At 57.5% G+C, this 17,901-nt stretch overlaps 2 long non-coding RNA genes across 6 annotated transcripts; both read left to right on the forward strand.

The window, feature by feature from the left end:
- The first annotated feature begins 1,401 nt into the window (after nucleotides 1-1,401).
- LOC148182552 (uncharacterized) lies at nucleotides 1,402-5,400 on the forward strand. 5 transcript variants are annotated; one of them, XR_015774546.1, is made up of 4 exons: nucleotides 1,402-1,616; nucleotides 3,516-3,640; nucleotides 4,164-4,221; nucleotides 4,602-5,400. It is a non-coding gene; the product is annotated as an uncharacterized LOC148182552 (long non-coding RNA). The 5 variants fall into 5 exon arrangements; XR_015774544.1 differs by having other exon boundaries at nucleotides 1,403-1,616; nucleotides 3,519-3,640; XR_015774545.1 differs by lacking the exon at nucleotides 1,402-1,616 and adding an exon at nucleotides 2,193-2,704.
- A 110-nt stretch (nucleotides 5,401-5,510) lies between these two features.
- Nucleotides 5,511-9,880, forward strand: LOC148182553 (uncharacterized). The gene is made up of 2 exons (XR_015774548.1): nucleotides 5,511-6,143; nucleotides 8,440-9,880. It is a non-coding gene; the product is annotated as an uncharacterized LOC148182553 (long non-coding RNA).
- Nucleotides 9,881-17,901: the final 8,021 nt, after the last annotated feature.

Below are 17,901 nucleotides of genomic sequence, written 5' to 3' on the forward strand. Positions count from 1 at the left end.
TAATCGTAGTGGCCAAATCCACGCTGGGCCCCGTGCCCCAAGCCGCTGTGTCCCTCCATCCCCCGGCTCTGTGGGGGCCTGGAGGGACACAGAATTCCCGACTCCTGCCTTTCTCCACACCTTCTGCCAGCGGCGCCTGGTCTCCGGATCCCCGGTGCCCCTGTGCTCCGTCCCCGGCGTGACCTCCCTGACCCGACCCAAAGGTTTCCTTCGCTTCCTCCGTGCTCGGCCAAGGCTGATAAGGGGAACCAGAAACAGCTTTGACCTTTCAACCACAAATCCCCCTGTGAGGAGCCCAAGCTGTTCCACATCTCAAAGGCTCCTTGATAGGAAACAAAACCTCTGTGCTGCTGAACTTTTAAGGAATTTCACCCCTAAAAATGTCTAAAGCACCCAAAAAAAGCCCCCCCGAGGATCATGGGGTGGGTTTAACCCTGCTGAGGAGCAGGGCTGGCACGTGTGGTGTGTAAGAGGCTGATCACTTGTCTGGAGTGTCGGTCCTGTGCTTCCTCCCCTTTTCTTTCCCATCTCTCCTTCCCTGTGGGCTGCTGTGCTCACCTCTGGACACCCACTGGTGGGGTGGAAAAGATTTTGGGACACTTGGCACCTCCTTTGCTCTTCTCTGAGAGTGAGAGACCTCGATGATGCTGAGGTTTTTACCTCAGAGCCCTCGGTGTCCCTGTCCAAGGCAGGGGGGTGCAGCCGGGTGGTTTTTGATGTCCCTTCCAACCCAAACCACTCTGTGATTCTGTAATTGCGGCAGATACACGACATGCTCGATCTTCCCTTTCCTTCCCATCCCAAAGTGGCACAGTCCAGCTCCAGGACATTCCCTGTTCCCTGCTCACACCCTCTGGGTCACACTGTGATAGGAAGCTGATGGCTGGAGGTGTTGGAGCTCCTTAATTGCCTTGAGCAAGCTAATTGGTAGAAACACAACACAGGAGATGTGGTGGCTCGGCAAAGGGATTGTGCTCGGCTCCAAGGGGATGGGGCAGCGCTCCCGTGTCCCAGGGGATGTTTGGCCCAGGTGAGTGGATGAAGGTTCTTGGGACCACACGTCCCTCACTTGGGCTGGAGGAGAGCTGTGTGCCCTGAAGCTTTCCCCAAACACATCCCACATCTTTCCATGACTTGGTCTTTTCCGGGGTGTTTATCAAGAACAACTCCCCAGCTGATGGAGAGCTCAAATCCCGAGGGAACAGGCCTCAGACACCAGCAGGTTCCCTATATTACCTCTGTTACTAACTCTGTGTTTTGTTGCTTAACCCCATTAATGGGATCTGAGCTGGTTCAAAGCCTCCACAGCAGCAGGGGGGAAAGCTCAGAGCAATAAGTGGAGGCGACCTCTGCCAAATTGGAGCAAGACTTGCCTTCCTCCTGCTGCCCAAACAGCCCACAGCATTTTCCCATTAAACCTCAGTGCCCAGAGTTATTGGGGAAGAAGAAAGAGCCAGGAGCAGCCCCTCCTGCATGGAACCAGGGTGAAAACCTTCTGGGTCTGGGGGTGAGGGCTCAGCAGCCAACCCTACACCTGGGAGAGGGTGTTCCTGCGGGGATCACTCAGAGAACCCAGAGCCCAGGATTTGAAGCCTATTGGAAAGTCATCAACTCAGGTAATTTGGGGGCAAATGAGTGTTTTAGAGAGGTGGGTCTGGGAAAAAATTATGTTGTGGTTTGGGCACCACCTTCCCTGTGGGAAATGGGCAGAATGGGCCATTCTGGGTGAAAAGTGTTGACTTGTGATTTTCTTTTTTGTTTCTCCTCTTTCTGAACATCTTCAGTGGGGGTTCCCCACCCCAGCTCGGCTGTGCAGTACCCAAGAGCTGGAGGGAGGAGCTGGAACCTGGTGGAGGGAGCTGGGGATGGAACCCCTGGTGCTGAGCACGTGGGAGGGACACGGGACTCTGGGTTTGGGGTCTTGGGGGATCCTGTGGGGTGGGGGGGGTTGTAAGAGGTGTTTTCCTTGGGGCAGAGGTTCTCAGAGCACAGACACCAAATTTCAGCCTTCAGGAAGCACCGTATTTGGGTTTGGCACTGCTAATTTGGGTAACAGAGATCCCAGCACATCTTCTCCCAGGCTGATGGAATCACTCCACGAGCAGGATCTGACCTGCACCAACAACCCTCCTTCCCTCCCAACAGCATCTGTGCCGAGCCCCCCCATCCTCCCCTGCTCTCCTGGCTCTCTTTTTGGGATGACATTGCTCGGGGAAGAGAAAACAGAGTCCCCCCTGCTGCCGGGGCCACGTGTGACCGCTGGGATGGGATTTAATGGGTCCCAGGCACGGCTCTCGCTGCCCCTTCCCTTCAGCTCACGGGGGGAACTAAAGCCAGTGACCTTGCCCCGGGCATGAGCCCAGCGAGGCTGTCCCGGCGCTGCCCCCCTCCCGCAGCAGGAGTCACGGCTGTTAGGGCAGCAGAGCGTCCCTCTGTGTGCCCGTGCTCCCCGAGGAGCCGCAAGGCTGATCCCAGCCCCTCAGCCCAGCTGGAGCCACGCCTGGGGACCGGCAGGAGGATAAAGTTGCAGGAGGAAGGTTAATTGGCAGCAGGAGCGAGGAGGTTGCTGCAGCATCTTTGTTTTGCTCTCCATCCCTCCGGCACTGCCCGTCTGAGCAGCAGCAGCAGCACAGGGGTACCGGCAGTGGATTTTGGATTTTGGAGCATCCCCGGGGAGCGCTTTCCTGAGGGGGAAGACGCAAAGGTGGCTCTGTGTCCCTCCAGCTCGCAGTAATTTCATTAACTCCTTTAATTAGAGGCTCTGCACCAGGATTCACTGACCCTGTGGGGGCTGTGCGGTGTTCCAGGCTGAGATCCATCCTCTGATTCCAGCAGGGCTGGCTCCCAGCCCAGCCAATTCCCTGGAATTGTCAGTTCACCTTTTCCCATGAAAACCACTTCTGGGCAAGGGCACAGCAGCTCACAGCTGGACAGGTTTTTCCTGGGAAGGAGTGAAGGTTCTATCCAGCCCCAAAAGAGGGATTTGCCCTTCCTGGGTGGGGGAGAAAGCATTTGTTAGAGGAAGAAAAATCCATCTGGAACCAGGTGCAGGAGCCGTGCACTGCTCTGAGATCCATCACCCCACCCTGGAGACAGCTGGGACACCTTGATGGGGCTCCACGTGCTGCAGCCCCCTCTTCCCACGGGGGGCCCCCATCCCATCCCTGGCCCTTTGCTCCTCACCAAACTTGGCCTTTGGGGTGGTGCTTTTTTCCAAGGCTTCTGCTGGCACCTGGAGGCAGAGCCCCTGATTGTTGTTTTAATAAATATGGAGCAGACAGGTGTGGTGGGGAGCAGCTCTCTCTGGAGGAGCTGGGTGGGCTGAGGAGACCCCAACAGAAGGAGCTCAGCCCCATCCTGAGGTGCTGCCACTCCCTGGCTCCTGGAAAATTGCTGCTCCTCCTGCTCGGTTCTTAGCTCAGAGCAGAGGCTGAGGGTAACAGGACACGGGATTGGGACTTTGGGGGGGTCTTGGGTGCTCTTACAAACATCTTTCCTTCTGTGTCCTGTCATAGCAGCCTGTAGAAGAGGATGAGGATTTCTCCCTGCCATGGCTCCAGAGCCCAGCAGAGGCTCATGTTCTCCCCGTTACCCTACTCCATGTCCCCATCCCAGGTGTGGTGATGACAGAAGGTGGGAGGTGAGTGCTGTGCCTTCCCCAAACAAGCAATCCCTGGGGTCATCCCCTAAATTCCCCCCTGGAGTGCACCCCGATATGTTCCGTCCAGGTAGGGGAGCTCAGAGGGCCCTGGGCTCTGTGACTGTCCTGGCAGCTGCTGATCCAACCTCCCAACCCCATCCTGGCTCCCAGGGCCTCCCATCAGCCCCAATTTCCTGCAGACCCCGGTGATAAGAGGCTGATCCTCAGCCATGGAAATCTGATGCCCTGGTGTCAGGGAACACAGCTCCTGGGGGACCGGGGAAATCCGGCTGAGAATGAGCAGATCCCGCTGCTTTCCCTCCTTCCCATTGCAAAAAAATCCCTTTGGAGGATGAATGGGGTCTTAGTGCCCCTCACCAGGATTGTCCTGGGCTTCATCCCCCTGATCTGTGCTGGCAGTGCTGGATTCTGTGGGTTAAAAGCTTCCAGGTGCACCAACACCCACTGAAGGACCCCAAAAATAACTGGGTGCTCACTGTGAATTAATGTCATCTCTTTTCAGGCTGTGCTGTGGTTGCTGAATCCCAGGGACTCGTGGATCCCAGCTGCTGTCTGGGAAGGTGAGTCAGTTCCCAGCTCTCCCTTCCTTTGAGGTGTGTCCCGGCCGTGCCCCAAAGGAGGAAGTGAACCCCAAAATCTCCCTCCCAATCTGCTCTGGGGGCACCTCCTGGGCAGGTGGTGGGTCTGTGGGTTTTGTCTGATGAAGGGACTGGAGGGATACTGGTTTTACTGGACCTGGAGGGGATGTCTCTTGCTACAGCAGCCCTGCAGCAATGCTCTCTGCCCAGCGAGGACTGGGATAATTCCAGTTCATTCACTGCCCTGTTTTCTCATCCTGGGGGTCCTCTGCCTGCCCTGTGTCATCCCTCTGCTCTGCTGGCCCTGGGGACTTTGTCCTCCCAGCCAGTCTTGAATTTGGGGTGGATTTCTCCCATTTCAGGTACCCACGTGCATTCTGACCTGAGCTGAACACATCTCCAGGTTCTGCTGTCTCTTTCCCAAGCAGGGATTGATTCAGCTCCAGGGCTGCTGGTCCTGGAGGGCCAAGGGAAGGTCCTGAGGTAGGGAAACCAGACCTCTCTGAAAATCTGCTCTGCTTGGAGGTCTGTAAATCCAGATCTGATCCACACCCAGAAATTGCAGTAATTTAATGGAGCTGGTTTCTAGATTGGTTCATCCCTGTGCCAGCCACTGCAGCAATTGAAATAAACTGATTTTCTTGGTGAATTCCTTGTTTGGGAGTGCTGGAATCCCCTGCTCTGCTGCCAGTCCACGGGGGCAGTTTAACCTCCCTGGGATGGCTGTTCCCTTGTGATTGTGCCTGGGTTTACGAGCTGGGTTTTATCCCAGAGAAACTCCAGGGTTTGTTCACCTCTTCCCTTTATAGCCTGGAGAACGTGATCCCCCATTCCGAGGGGACAGCTGGGGTCTGCACAGGGTCTGGAGGGGAATTTGCAGCCCCTAGAGAGGAATATTTGGGATCTGCATCAGGCTCGTGCTGCTGCCCGACAGAGCCCAGACGTGGGCCGGGCCCAGAGCCGAGCCCGCTGCGGGAGAAATCCTGGCTAAGCAGCCAAGATCTTCAGTTTTTCCGCCCAAATAAAGTCTCAGCCAGAAAACGGGCGGTATCCAGGGCAACGGCGATGCCTCGGAGCTCGGGTGTGCTGGGATGGCATCTGGGATCCCTCCGGAGCAGCCCTGGGCTGGGGTGGCTGCGGGCTCTGCTCGGCGGGGCTGGGAGAGGCTCGGAGGGTCCCCCGAGGCTGCGGACGCCCCCCGAGCCTCACCGAGATGCTCCAGTGCCATCTAGTGACATCGGGACCCGGCTGAGCCCGCCGGGTCCTCCCTGCTCCTCCCGGCCTGCGCAGCTCCCGGGGGCTGCAGCGATCTCCGGAGGAAAAGGAATTTCATTCCTTCCCTGCAGGGACGGAGCGTCCAAACACAACCTAAACATCTCCGAACCGGGCTGTAAAATCTTAAAAACTGTTTTCTTCCAAAGGAACCGATGGGAACGAGGTGTCTGTGCGGCTTTGGCTGTAGGTGTCATATTTCCTTCGACAACTCGGACTCCCAGAGCATCCCTTCTCTTCCTCATTAATGCAGTTAAATTACTTAATGCATTTAACATAATTAACACGTCGCAATCCTAAACTGCGAGCAGCTGCCCAGCCCCGCGATTTCTCCTTCCAGCTGCCCATTAATGCCTCCCTCCGGGCGATTATAAAGCAGGAAAAGGCCACAAATCCCAGCCCTGCTCTGCAGGAAAAGGAAGGAGCAGGGCAGAGGGCTCGTGTGGATTAACACAACTCATCCACCGCAATCCCGCATTGCTCGGAGGCTGCTGAATCCCCGATTTACCCCGGTAATGCAGAGCGGCTCTCGGTGCAAAGCTGTGTGCGAGGCTGGAGTGTTGTCCCGTTCCCTGCGTTTTGGAGGCGATTTGTTTTTTGCTCTCACTCCTCAGTTTTCCACGGGAATCGCGGTGAGGATGATACTGATCTGTACAGTCTGTAATTACCTTTGCACATGCTAATTGTGTCATTCGGAGCGGCAATTAGGCGGGGAAGCGACTTGAGCAGAGGGGCTGGCTCTTCCCGAGATCCCTCCCTGGCCCTGAGGAGCATCAGGCAGAGGCACCCTCTGCTTTTCCCGTGGCCCTTTCCTCCCCACCTTTTAATGCTTGTCTGATCCTCGGGTTTTATCCCGGTGGTGGCGGCTCCCTCGGGAACAGCGCTGCGTTTCCAGCCCCCCTGGAGGTGCCAGACCCCTCCTGAGCCGCAGGACCGCCCGTGTCCCATGAGCTCCAACCCTGCTCCCCGTGATCCACCTCGGATAAACCTCCCTGGGACAACCAGCGGGAAGTTCCAAAGGGAAGGATGAGGCTGGGAGGGGAGGACTGGGAGCAGGATTTGATCCAAGATTGAGGATCTGACTTCTTTCACCCGCAGCTTTTCCCTGTCGGTGCTCTCAGCTGGTCGTGTTGAGTGATTTGAGTGAGTGATTTCTTTGGATGCATTTTCCCAGTTTTGCCTGGGAATCCTTCAGGCCAGCTTTCATTTTGGTCCATCAGGGACCCTCTGGCTCGTCCCAAGCACAGGACACGTTTTCACCTCCACATCCTCTTCACTGCCTTTGGGCTCTCACCTTCACTGCTGCCCTGCAGGTCCATCCTCTTCTTTTGGCTTTATTGGGATAATTCTCCCCACTGGGCACTAACAGAGGCCCAAGCAGCTCCTGGCACCCAGCACTGGGTGAGAGCAGCTCTCTGGAGCTTTGGATTTCAGCATCAGCCTCTTCTAAGGAAGGAATTTGAACCCCAGGCACGGCACGTTTGTTCTGCTGGCAGCACCGATGTTTGTGAACACTCTGGTGAGGGATGTGCAGCTCTGCTGCTTGTCCGAACCCCTGGGCTTCCCAACCGGATCCCTCCTGCCAGCTCCCATCTCTGGCTGCCTTTCCCCCTGAATCCCAAAGGCAGAAGTTTTGCAGGATAACAGGTGTCCCCTGTGATGGGGAGCACAGGCAGCTCAGTGCTCCCAGTGTGGATTCTCAGGGAATGCCCCAGGGGTGCCAGGGTCCACAGCCCCTGCTGGATTTTCCTGGGCTGTGCGTTTTCCTGCCGGGACCGTCCCTGCTGTGCACAGTTCACAGGCTCTGCCTAATGGGGTCCGTGATGGGGCTCGGCAGCTCCAGCCCAGGAAGGCTTGGGGGGCCTTGGGGAGCCTGGGGACTCCCCGGGCCCAGCTCTAAATCAACACCAGCCCCGGGAGAGCGGGTGCTCCGTGCTGTGAGCCCAGCTGAGGAGCCCATGGCTTCTTGTGGTGAAGGAATAATTAACAGCTTGTGCTCCCCCCAACCCCAAGAAGGGATAGAAGGGCTCTGGGGGAAACGGGGTCTCGTTGTTATTGTTTGTTTTATGGTTGGGCCGACACAAACACCTCATGGGCTGCAGCCCTTGTGCTGGGGGGGACCTCCAAACCCACCCAGCGTGGTGCAGCCTGGCAAGGGGGAGGTTCCTGGTCCAGTGGGAGAGCTCACACTCAGAAGGATGCCCAAATTTTTATTTTATATTTTGATATTCATTCCTGCTCCTGCCCGTTGGCAAAGGTGATTTTGGGGTGTGGGGACAGCAATGCTGCAGGAATGGGGACCCTGGGGGAGGGTTTTTAGGGGGTCACAGGTGCCAGGACAGCAATGGGGAGCACGAGAGAGATACTGGGGATGCCGATGGATCAGAAGAAGCTGCTGGAGGGAGCAGAGGGGTATTTATAGCCTGGAGCAGAGCTCAGCAGCCCCAGGTGCACGTCAAGCCCTCGAATTGAGGCATCCCAAAAACGCTGCGAGGGATCGGGCATCTGCCTGCTGGAGCCTCTGCAGCTGCTCCAGGCAGCTTTTCCTTCCCCTGCTCCAGCGTGGCTCTGCCGGGGTCGGCTGCCGGAGATTCCCCGGCCCCGGGAGTGGTTCGGTGCTGGAGCCGGCCCTGGCAGACGCCGCTCTCGCAGCTCAGCCCCGCAAAACGCGGCTCTCCCATCGCTCCTGGGCTGCTCGGGCTCATCCTGCCCCACCGCAGAGTGCTCCCTGCGGCCCAGGCTGCTGCTGGGACCGCTTCCCCTGCAGAGGAGCCGAGGCAGCGGAGCTGAAGCGAGCCCGAGCAATTAAAAGCACCCGCAGCAGATGGTCGGTGCCGTCTGTCTCCCCGCCACCGCCTCCTCGCTCTTCCTCTCATTCTCTCTCCTGACTCCTCTTATTCTTCTATTTTGCTGATTTATCCCCCCCAGGACTTCCCAGCCAAGCGGGAGCCCCGCATTCTCCTGCACCCCCAGCCCCTTCAGCTGCTGAGGAATTCAGATGAGGACACAGCTCCGTACGAGGGGAAACTGAGGCACGGAGGAGGCTGGGACCTGCGGGTGCCACCCGACTCTCCTCTCGCAGCTGCAGAGATGCTGCCACGTGTTCTGTGCCCTTGGCTTCAGCTTGGAGCATCTTTTTGGAGGAGCTGTAAATTCTAGGTACCAAAGAGAAGGGAAGGATAAAACAGCCGTAAAAATCAGCCTGATTGAATGATTTATCCCGGCTCCCTCCGCACTCCCAAACTCTTCCCTTGACTCACAGCCTCCTTCCCCAGATCCTGGCTTGTATTTGGCCCCAGGGGTTAAATTTTCAGGTGGAAATTTAAATTTAATTTTTCAGGCGCAGCCAAAACGGAGCCCCAGGTCTCTGCGAAGGCCACGGGCTTTTCAATCCCCTCTCCCAAACACGATCTCCCCCCGTGCCCCCCCAGCCCTGGGGACCCCCGTGTGGCCGCATTCCTCCTCGGTCCCTTTCTCAGCGGGGACTCAGCCGAGGTCGAGCCCTGCAGCGGGGACGATCCCGGCCTCAGAAGAAGCTGCATTGTTTCTTGGAGGGGTTGATTTCTCCTGCTGTTTGTCTCTGCGCCTCCTCCGGGCTCTCTTTGGCCGTGCCAGTTTTGTTGGATGCCCGAAGCTCCTCCCGGGTGGCAGCGGTTGATCCCGAGCCGGACAATGGGACGTGCTGCTGTCCTGGCTTTACTGGGATAAAATATCCCCCTCCCTGCGCCGGGGGATGCTGCGGGGGAGGGGATGGGGACGGACAGACGGACTCTGTCTGGATGGTTTCCCTCCAAAGGCTGATCTGGGTGGGCGTTTCCACTGGAAGATGCCCCGGGAGGTCGCTGAATGGCCGGGTTGGAGGAGCTGGGGGATGCCCCTGACGGGGTTCCAGGGGGGATCCTGAAGCTCTAAAGGATCTCGGATAGCGAGTAAAGTCGTGTTTGCTGAGGCCCTGAATAAATCCTTCCCCTAAAATAAAAAATCCCATCAAAAGTTGCTTGATCTCAGCGCTGGCTCCAGCTTCCCTTGGCTCCAGGTGGTGCCGGAGCCTCGGGGAAAGGGATGAAGGCAGAGGATCCTTCCCTTGGAGACGGCTCAGAAAGCTCTGGGGAGAAAGGAGGAGCGAGCAGGAACAAGGGAGGATGGAGCAGGTACAAAGCAGCCCCTAAACCACAGCCTGCTCTTCCCGGGAGGCTTGGGAGCAGCTCCCGTCACATCCCCTCAGCCGAGCCACCTCCTGCTGTCACCCCCGGCCGGGCAAGGAGCCTTAAGGATGAAAATCCCTCTCTCAGCTCCTTGCAAAGCTGCAGGAAATCTCTCCTGGCCTGAAACATCCCCCTGCCCTGACATCTTGCCAAGCTCCTCGGTGCAGGATGCTCAAGGCACGGTCCCGCACCTCTGGTGTGAGCAGGACACGGAGCTCATCCCAGGAGCTGCTGCTCGGGCAGGAACGCTCCCCAAAGCTCTCCCGACTCCGATTCCCTCTCCCGGTCCTGTTGCAGTCGGGCTGGGGCCGTGAGCTGGATGGGAGAGAAGAATCAGCCCCGGGGCTGGTGCCAGCCTCTTCCCGCTGGATGGGAGGGTGAGCAGGGATGGCATCCAGGCTCTTCTCTCCAGCAGCGCTGCACATTCCTTGGGGCTTTTTTCTGTCCTTAAAGCTCGTTGAGAGCCTTGGAGGGTTGAGGGGCACCAAGGAGGGAGGGCAGCTCATCCCAACCCGCCTGTCTTCACGTGGATGATCGTTTCCAGCAGAAATGCTGCCATGGGGTTGGTTTTCTTTTTCATCAGCAGCTTTAGTCCTCCCAGTGACCTCTCCCAGGCTTTCCCCTGTGCCTGTACAGCTCCAGTGGGGGCTGGATCTCAGACCGACTGTTCCTTTACAGGACAGCCTGTGCAAACACCTGGCTCGGTCACAGCCAGAGGATCCAAACAGAAGAACCTGGGCCGGGTTCAGGGTCAGGAATCAGTCCCTTGGCCGGATGTTTTGGTTATTTGGGACCGGGGTGCTCTCAGGGCACTGAAGGGTGGGTTTGTGCCATGTGGGGCATTCCTACAGCCTCTCCTGGCTCTGGGGACACCGAGGAAGGACAAAGAGCACTTGTGTGCCTGGTGCTGGCACTGAGATCCAGCGGGACGTGCTGAGACAGAACCGCAGGTGAGAATTCCCAGGAGGAGGGAAAAGCGGGTTGGATCACTGCCCTCTGCTGCTCCCCATCAGACACGGCTCAGCCCGAACTGCTGGATCAGAGGTGGGGGAGGCTCGGGTGAAGGTCTCTGGGAACACGGAGGGTGTTCCTGGGATGAGCCATGCGGGCTCCAAGCTCAGTTTGTGCTGCCACCAGAACCAGCACAGCAGCCGTGCTGCTCCGCCCCTGCCCGGGCCCTTTGCCTCAGGAGGCCGGGGAGCTCCAGCCTGGGATTTGGAGGCTCGATGCTGGTTTGGGGCAGGATGCAGCATTTCATTTGATCCAGGAGTGCAGCTGGGATGGAGTAGGGTCTGGTTTGATGGGGCTTTTCGAGGTGGTCTGTCGGGACACAAGAAGGATTTTTCATTTGTGCCAAGCTCCGAAAAGAAGAAGGGAGCAGGATGAACCCTGATGAACCATCCTGCATGGATCCATCCCTGTTGCCTTGCTCTCCACACCCACCCTGTGGGGCCGATGGACCAATCCCACCCCAGTCTGATTGCTGGCTGAGCTGGGCATCTCACAGCCTGTGATTTCCCCCACTTTTCCCTTGTTTTTTCAAGGGGGATCATTAATATCACCTGCCTGCTCCTCAGCCCCCTTCAGCTGCCGAGGGGTGACCTGGCTGTGGTGAGACAATGCTGCAGGGAATGGGGGAAATTCAGGCCAGGGCAGCTCCGTGCCTGGTGGGGAGAAGCTGAAAGGGAGATTTGGGAATGGTTTTGCCTGGAAACTTATAGAAAGCAGCATCATGGGGAAGAAGGTGTGATGTCAACTGCAGCGCTTAAAATATACCCAGGGCAAAATCACATGGCAGCTGCTGAAACAGGAGCTGCCGGGCTCCGAGTCCCGAGGGAGCCTTGGGGATCCATCCTGAGACTGCTCCCCAGCCCTTGCCATGAGCAGGGAGCTGCTCTGCTGGGCTGGGGACATCAGGGAGGGCCGGGGACAACAGGGAGGGCTGGGAGACAGCAGGGAGGGCTGGGGGACATCAGGGAGGGCTGGGGACAGCAGAGGGGGCTGGGGGATAGCAGAGGGGGCTGGGGGACAGCAGCGGGGCTGGGGGACATCAGGGAGGGGTGGGGTCATCAGGGAGGGCTGGGGGATAGCAGGGAGGGCTGGGAGACAGCAGGGAGGGCTGGGGACATAGCAGGGAGGGCTGGGAGACAGCAGGGAGGGCTGGGGACATCGGGGCAGGCTGGGGACAGCAGGGAGGGCTGGGGTCATCAGGGAGGGGTGGGGGACATCAGGGAGGGCTGGGGGACAGCAGGGAGGGCTGGGGACAGCAGGGAGGGCTGGGGGTCAGCAGGGAGGGCCGGGGTCAGCAGGGAGGGCCGGGGTCAGCAGGGAGGGCTGGGAGACAGCAGGGAGGGCTGGGGACTGCAGGTGGCCGCCTGGTTGCCATCTGCTCCCAGCAGCCGGGGCTGCACGGCCCTGAGGCGTTTTTTGGGTGACTTCTGTTGGAAACAGCTACTGATGGGGACTGGCTGGATGGTGTTTGGCTGCTTCTCCTTAGCTGGGTAGAAAATGACGCTGGGTGCCAAGCTTCTGAGTGAGGGTCACCTCCCCAGAGGGACAGGGCTGGTGGCAGCTTGGAAGGGCTGGCTCAGGAGCCCAGGATGTGCTTTTTCCACACAGAAGATGCAGCTTGGGGTGAAAATCCTCAGGTTTTGGCACTTTGGGCGCTGTTGAGCCCACCAGGCGGGTTTGCACAGTCAGGGTGAGCACTGTAGGAGCAAGCCAAGTGCTGGTTTGGGCAGCATCAGACAGAGGCAGAGCAAACTCCCTCCCTGCAGGGTTGTGTCCTCCCTCCGGGCCTTGGGGAGGGGACACAGGTCCCACTCAGAGAAACCGGCCCCAAGTCAGGCTGACATCTCTCTTTACTCCTCCAGGAACAGGCAGCACAGTGCCTGTGCAAGGAGATCTGAGGCTGAGCAGCCTTTGAAAGAGTTTTATTTTCATTTCCAAGGGCAAAATGTCCAAGGAACATGCAGCTGCCCAGAGTGGGTCCAGGCACTGAGGCCATCCCAGATCCCAACTCAGGGCTCTGTGCAGGGCAGAGAGAGCTGGATCCAGCTGTGAGAGAGGGATTTGGGGGTCTATCCCACTGGGAACCCTCCATGGAGATGGAGCTGGCTCGGGTGGGCCCTGCAGACAGTGAGGGGCAGCACTGGCGGTCTGGTGTGGGGAACAATATCGTCCAAACTATGGGAAAAACCTTACAAAAACCTCTGAGATCACCCAAATCCCTTCCAAAGATCCATCCAGGCCACCAAAACCACCTGGAAATGCTGTGACAGCCTGAGCTGGAGCGGTGCCACCCAGCCCTGGTGCTCCTGGAGTCTCCCCGTTGCACAACGTCGCCTCGGTCACGTCTGCCCCACCAGCAGCTCGGCATGTGAAGAAAATTGAGACCAGAACTGTGGAGCAGCAGCTCTTTAAAGCATGTCCCACTGCTTGGAGCCCTTCCCAGGGGCCATGGGACGTGGTTCTCATTCCTGGGCTGGGGTTTATTATTTTCCCTCTATTGTGCAGAGTCCCCTTTATTCCCTGCATGCCCATCCCCAGGGGCCGGGGAAGCAGTGTGGTTTTCTTGTGCTCAGACATGGCTTGCTGCCTCCTCCCAGCCACCCTTTTGTCTTTCAGACGTGATCTCAAGGGCAAAAATAGATGATCCCTGCTCCTTCAAGCACTGGAGACAGACAGCCAGCAGGTGAGTGCATGGAGGGCCACTGGGCTGGCTTGGTTTGAATTCCTGATAAAGGGAGATGATGCTTTTAAAGATAATTTTCTCTGATTCCTGAACTTTCCAGCTGGGGCTGACTGACATCAACTACTTTTTTGGGGACACTCTGCCCTGTGGTGTTGTCATCCCACCTTTGAGTGGCCCAAGAGGTTTGGGAGCACTTGGAAGTGCCACCAGGCCTGCGTGTGCTCGATGGCCACAGGCTGAGGGTGTCCCCATCTCTGCCATGGGGAAGGCAAATCCAAAGGGAATGCCCTGCTCGGGATCCCAGCCCTGCTGCAGCCTCTCCCACTCTTGGGCTCATCTCTGCCTCATGGGATGAGAGAAACATCCTGGCAGAGAGAGCTGGGATTCGGATTCTTGGGTGGAAAATGCTCCACAAGAGCCAGAAATTCCTCTGCTCTGAGTCAGGCTGGGCTCTCCTTTCCCCGGGTCTGCTCCTTTCCCTCCTTGTCTGCAGCGCTGGCCCCGAATGAGCCACGACAGGCCCTGGCTTTGCAGGCAAATACGTATTTAGAAACCAGAGGGCTTTATCCCCTGCAATTATTATCACTTGAATGTAGGTCGGCTTGACAGCTTAGGTGGAAAATCATCTTCAGAGTGTTCCAGCACTCTGGACTCCCTGTCCTGTTAATCCCCATCCTGTTCCCACTTGGTTTTGGGGGAGAAAGCTGGGTTTGGGAGCTGTTTCCCCAGCGCAGGAGGCACTAAGGTGGATTTTAAAGGTGGCTGTCTCCTCCCAAAGGCACAGGAGGGGGCTGGGGGTAGAGGAGATGGGAAGATGCTCCAAAATGCCTGGGGAGAGATTCACTTATCCCTGTGCTCCTGGAAGGTGTCCATTCATCCCTGCTTTCTGTCCATCCCGGTTTGTCTGTCCGTCCCTCCCTCCCCACAGCTCTGCCTGGCTGCGGCGTGTTTGGAAACGCCGGCTCTGCCGCATCCCTCCTGGGAGGCACCGCTCCATCCTCGCTCCCTCAAAACCTCCTCCCTGTATTTTTCCTCCCGAAATCACAACTTCCATCCTCTAAAAAAGCCTCCCCCACGCCGGACCCCCTCCCCTGGCCCAGTGCTATGAATGAATGGCTGGTGGCCCTGTGATGCCATTTCCATGGTGACAGATGGCAGCGGGAAATGCGGGGATCAGGGTCACATGAGAGCAGCGGTAAATTCAGGCAGTTATTTATAGGCTGCTGCTCCAGCGTTTATGGAAATGCGTCTGCCTTCGACCGTGGTATCAGCCCTTCGCCGGCTCTCCGGGGCACTGCTCTTCCAGGAGAGACATTACTCATGCTCTGCTTTAATCCAGACTGTTCCTGCTGCTCAGGCTGGTGTCGGAAAAGTACCGGGCAGAGGGTCTGGTTTATTTTTTTCCGAGCCCGAATCTCTCTGAATCAGCCTCAGCCAAATGCAGCTGTAACCTTCCTGCATCTGCCCGTGGCATCTCCTGTGCTGGTCGCTGCAGTGTGACAGCCTGGGCCACAAACTGAATTTTTGGTCCTGAAAATGTTGGTGGCAGAGCCCAAATCCAGCTTTGTCTCATCTGATTTTAGCTCTGATACATCTGGGTGTATTTCCGTGCCTCAGTTTACCAACCACAACACGCTTTGGTGACGTGTGGGGAGCCAAAGGGAGATTTTCAACCCACAAGGAAGGATTTATGCCACCTCAAGGTGTCATTGAGCCAGCCCTCCCCATCTCCAGCAGGGTTATCCCTGCTCCCTGATGAGATGTACAGGAGCAGGAAGCTGAATGGCTGGTTCAGCCCCTCCTTCATAAGGATCCTTGATTTCTCTTTGCTTAAGACCCCCTAATCACCCGCCTGATCTTCTTTCAGTTAATCTGGGTGTGCAGAGTTTGCTGCTGCTGGCACTTGCAGCCCATGGGATCTGCAGCTCCCCTTCCCCAGCCCCCCAGGCTCAGGCCCATCTTCCCATGGAGGCAGGGCTGGGATGCACCGAAGATCCCCATCTTCAGAAATTAGGGAATCACCGAGTGCTTTGGGTTGAAGGGACCTTAAAGCTCATCCTGCCACGGCAGGGACACCTTCCACCATCCCAGGCTGCTCCAAGCCCTGTCCAGCCTGGCCTTGGACACTGCCAGGGATCCAGGGGCAGCCACAGCCTGTGCCAGGGCCTCACCTCCCGTCCCCTGCGTGTCCCCACTGAGCTCCTGGCTGTCTGTCCTGCCCGAGTCTCCCTTTCCCAGCCTGGCCATCTCATCCTCGGCTTCCCCACCGAGCAAAAGGAACGTTCCACAGGCAGGGCTGTGCCGAGATGCCTCATTCCAAGCACAGGAATCCCAAGTCTTTGGAGAGGTCACGAGGCCTGACCACAGAGCAGAGCAGCCCTGGCAGGCTCTGACCACATCCCACCTCCTCCAGGCTGCTTTGCGTCACCCGTGGCTCCCTGGACCTTTGATTTTTAAACCCTGAGTGTGCTGGGTCCAATCCCTTTCCAGTGCTGAGCTGCTCTCCCCACGCCAGGCTGGGGAAGGCTCAGGTAATGGAGTGTGGCCTCGCTCCTTCCCCAGAGCTGTGGCCACCAGCCCTGGCCGAGCTCCCGAGTACCCGGGAGAATTGATCGCTCTGTGCCTAATAGGCTGGAAAGGGAAACGGGTCCAAAGGCCAGGAATGTGGATAAACACTGCAATCCAGGAGCTGAGGGAGTGTGCTTTGGGGCTGGAGCTTTGAATCCAAGGGAGTTTGTCTCTTCCAAACGTGCTTTTCCTCCTGTCAGGGTTTCCAGCATCCCCAGCACCAGAGATACACTGCTTGGGAAAATGCATCCAGGCCCCCTCGCTGGGGTGGAAGAGCTGAAGGTGTTTTTTCAGGGCCAGGAGACTTTTCTATGAGATACTGAACCAGAAATGAACTCCTCTGAGAACTTTTTCCCTCTTTTCCCTGCAATGAACCAACCTAACAGCCCTGTGCTTTTCCTGATTAATCTGATTAGAGCTTTTCTGAGGGCAGCACTGAGCAGACGGGGAAGGCTGAGCCCTCCAGGTGTCCTGTGCTCTGCTCCCCACACCGAGAAGCCGTGGGGAATTGGGCCTAAAAAGCTGGATTTGGGGTTTGTGCAAGGTATTTCTGCCTTTGCCAGACTGAATGTGCTGCTGTATCCCATGTCCTGTTGGGAAGGAAAGTTGTGTCCTTTAATCTGAATTTCATCATCTGCATTACAGGTGGGTTAAAATTGGAGACCTCAGAGCAGCCTGCCAGGAGCTGAAGGGGCCTGCAAGGGAGCCAGAGAGAAACTGGACAAGGGGGAATGGGTTTGCACTGAAAGAAAGGGAATTTTGCTTAGAAATTAGGAAAAAATCCTACTCTGTGAGGGTGGAGGAGCCCTGGCACAGGTGCCCAGAGCAGCTGTGGCTGCCCCTGGATCCCTGGCAGTGTTCAGGGCCAGGCTGGATGGGGCTTGGAGCAGCCTGGGACAGTGGGAGGTGTCCCTGCCATGGCAGGGGTGGAATGGGATGAGCTTGAAGGTCTCTTCCAACCCAAACCATTCTATAATAGATGCAAATATCTCAAATATCTCAAAGCTGGCTGACACCCCAGCTCGGCCCTCTCTGGTCAGGGCTGCTCCTGGGCCCTTCTGGCAGAGGGAACCTGTGTGGCCAGAGCTGTGCTGTCCTCTGAGCCCAGTGCTGGCCCCGGGGTCCCCGAGTGCCACCAGCACTGGGGCAGGTTAGGGATCCACACCTGAGTGAGGGGGAGCAGAATTTGGGGCCTGGCCACTCCTCCTGTGTCCCCTCCTGTGTGGTCCCAGCCAAGGAAAGTCCTCTGAAATCCCAAACAATGAAGGAGATATGAAATACCTCCCTCAAATAACGAAATATAGTGGGTTTAGATTAGATTTTAGGGAAAATATCCTTCCCTGTGAGGGTACTGAGCCCCTGGCACAGGTGCCCAGAGCAGCTGTGGCTGCCCCTGGATCCCTGGCAGTGCCCAAGGCCAGGCTGGACAGGGCTTGGAGCAGCCTGGGATGGTGGAAGGTGTCCCTGCCATGGCAGGGGTGGGACGAGGTGCTCATCAAACTCCCTTCCAGTGCAAACCATCCTACAAATCTCTGCTCATAAATCAGGGGAAAGGGGTGCCCAAACCCTCCCTCCCCCGGGGGAAGCAGCAGCCGGGAGGGCACCCCTGGGGCTGCTCTTTAGGGGCGTCTTAAGGCGGTTTTATTTCCCCCACAGCAAAACCAAACCCACCCCTTGTGTCAGGACTCGATGCTACTTTTATTTGAACGCGAGAGCCTCCCTCGGAGCAGGGGGGGTGGCCCGGCACCCCAGCTTTGACGCGCAGCCCTGGTGACTCAAGCCTGCGTCAGGGGCTGCGTGTCCCTTCGCGTGGATTTTTTTTTTTTTTTTTTTTTTTTTTAAATCGCTTTTCCCTTTCTTTCTTTATTTCCCGGGAGCCGAGCGGAGTTACCTCCCTCCGGTGAAGGCGAGCGGGGCCGGGCG

The sequence above is a fragment of the Pseudopodoces humilis genome, chromosome 26 (genome assembly GCF_049639895.1).
Source record: "Pseudopodoces humilis isolate 2021_Gansu_Grassland_sample_001 chromosome 26, ASM4963989v1, whole genome shotgun sequence".
Lineage (NCBI taxonomy): Eukaryota > Metazoa > Chordata > Aves > Passeriformes > Paridae > Pseudopodoces > Pseudopodoces humilis.